The 2,550-nt window shown below is 39.8% G+C and overlaps 1 long non-coding RNA gene across 1 annotated transcript; it reads right to left on the bottom strand.

Annotated features, from left to right (window-relative positions):
- Nucleotides 1-851: 851 nt before the first annotated feature.
- On the bottom strand, nucleotides 852-2,349 carry LOC139400221 (uncharacterized). The gene is made up of 3 exons (XR_011632461.1): nucleotides 1,700-2,349; nucleotides 1,453-1,523; nucleotides 852-1,221 (listed from the first exon to the last, which is right to left on the bottom strand). It is a non-coding gene; the product is annotated as an uncharacterized lncRNA (long non-coding RNA).
- Nucleotides 2,350-2,550: the final 201 nt, after the last annotated feature.

Genomic DNA, 2,550 nt, shown 5'->3' with positions numbered 1-2,550 from the left:
TATACAGTATACTGCTTATATACAGTAACAGTGCACTGTACATTGGTGGACAGACCTGTTCTCTCTTCTAAACGTTTGACCTATTGAGGACACGGTTGAGCTCCCAATATTCGGCTGCACCCTTCGACCCGCCTCAGCCATTGTAAGGCCATGATTGACAACATGGTCTACAATAGTGGCCCTTATGTCATCAGATATGCGCCTATGTCCTCTTCTTCCTCTGTTTTGCCTTCCACCACGCATCCTTGCTCCTCTTCTTCCTCCTCTTGGCTGTTGACCCTGTTCGTTTCCTGGTCCATCCATTATTGGAAAATTGCAACTCTGTGTTGTGGTCTGCCTATATATGCTTGCCAATTGATTCTTCATGAGATGCAACTAAAGAGGAATTTAGACAACTGGTTGATTGTTGGTTGAACTAACACTTTACATTCCTTCATGAGTGAGGGTCAATTTCACCTGCACGATTCATCAATTCACGTTTTTGTACAAAAGGTCTAATAGAAATGTGTAAAACTATGCTTGACAGTTTATGACAAATAGTTCAACAATTTAGCATGTAATGGCTTATGCAAGGAACTAATGCCTAGATGTTTTGAGGGGTAAGACTATTCAACAGAGAACCATAAACCATATTTTGAACAACATGACATGGGCAATTGAAAATTTGGAAAAAAGCTGACACTTGTACATTATCAATTGCAATTTGTTCAAAGGAATAAGAAAATGCTTTAATGATGTGCACAAGTGACTAGATGATTTGGAATTTGTACAAGTAGTATCAAGAATTGCACTTTTGATCTAAGAAATGCACCAAAGCGACTGAGAAAAACTCAGGAGGATGAAAACTTATCTAATCAAGATATATTAGTGTTTTATTGATCATGTATATATTTTTTACAAATGTTAGATTTTTTCTTCTCACTTTGTAACACAACAAAATGAGGGAAAAGTCAAGGGAACTTTCTGAAGGTACGGTAGGTATTTAGTTACTAGTACATTAGGTCCAGTTACCGTAGGTCATGGGGTAAGAGTGTAATCTGCAAGATAATCTATTGTAAATTATGTGTGTAAAATATCTCAGTGATCAGTTTTGTATTCTGTTCTGTCTGTGTTTTCTCTCCGGTGTCCTTCTCCTCTTCACCCCGTCAACTAGCTCTGAATGAATGTCAATCGCAGTGTAGAGTCCAATGGCAGCCCTCGTCTGATCAGATACTCACGAAGCTGGAATAAACACAGGGGTTACATCATTTAGGACATTTGATAATGCCACATTCCTATCCTCTTCACGCTCCTTCCCCCTCATTCACTTTCCATCTGTATTCAATATACTTATTTGTTAAAGCAACCTTACATCCCTTTGATGAATGAGATTTTTCCTCATTCTATTATCACCTTTGGAGATTAATTAATAATAATTAATAATAAAATTATATGTTTAATAGGGACTCTTACCTGATTCAAGATCTCAGATTCGGTTTGGACTGTCGTCATGGAAAATTTCACCCTCAGTACAAACGTATAACCTGTAGAGACACAATGATTCAATAATAAGAACAAGCATTAAGCAAAACAAACAGACTGACAGACAGACAGACAGACAGACAGACACGTAACGTCCTATAAGAAAAAAAGGAGAATTGACAGGGTTGACCACTATTACCAATTTCATTAGCTATTAAGTAAAGTAAATCACACTTACTAAGCCCACTATTCGTGGTTGACTGTCCGGCAGGTAGAGTTGTAGTGCTCATTTGTGTAGTTTTTGGTAGCTCAGTAGTGGTTGTGAAATTAGCTAAAGTTATTGTTGTTGTATTAGGAGCTGTAGTTGTTGTATTAGGAGCTGTAGTTGTTGTAAAAGGAGCTGTAGTTGTTGTATTAGGAGCTGTAGTTGTTGTATTAGGAGCTGTAGTAGTTGTATTAGGAGATGTAGTTGTTGTATTAGGAGATGTAGTTGTTGTATTAGGAGCTGTAGTTGTTGTATTAGGAGCTGTAGTTGTCGTATTAGGAGCTGTAGTTGTCGTATTAGGAGCTGCAGTTGTTGTTGTACTAGGAGCTGCAGTTGTTGTCGTAGTAGGTGCTGCAGTTGTTGTCGTAGTAGGAGCTGCAGTTGTTGTCGTAGTAGGAGCTGCAGTTGTTGTCGTAGTAGGAGCTGCAGTTGTTGTCGTAGTAGGAGCTGCAGTTGTTGTACTAGGAGCTGCAGTTGTTGTCGTAGTAGGAGCTGCAGTTGTTGTCATAGTAGGAGCTGCAGTGGTTGTTGTACTAGGAGCTGCAGTGGTTGTTGTACTAGGAGCTGCAGTGGTTGTTGTACTAGGAGCTGCAGTTGTTGTCGTAGTAGGAGCTGTGGTTGTTGTCGTAGTAGGAGCTGCAGTGGTTGTCGTACTAGGAGCTGCAGTTGTTGTTATACTAGGAGCTACAGTTGTTGTCATAGTAGGAGCTGCAGTTGTTGTTGTACCAAGAGCTGCAGTTGTTGTCGTAGTAGGAGCTGCAGTTGTTGTTATACTAGGAGCTACAGTTGTTGTCATAGTAGGAGCTGCAGTTGTTGTTGTACCA

The sequence above is a fragment of the Oncorhynchus clarkii genome, unplaced genomic scaffold (genome assembly GCF_045791955.1).
Source record: "Oncorhynchus clarkii lewisi isolate Uvic-CL-2024 unplaced genomic scaffold, UVic_Ocla_1.0 unplaced_contig_6151_pilon_pilon, whole genome shotgun sequence".
In the NCBI taxonomy this organism is placed as follows: domain Eukaryota; kingdom Metazoa; phylum Chordata; class Actinopteri; order Salmoniformes; family Salmonidae; genus Oncorhynchus; species Oncorhynchus clarkii.
Note: the sequence above shows the minus strand (reverse complement) of the source record. Positions and strands in the feature narration are given on the sequence as shown.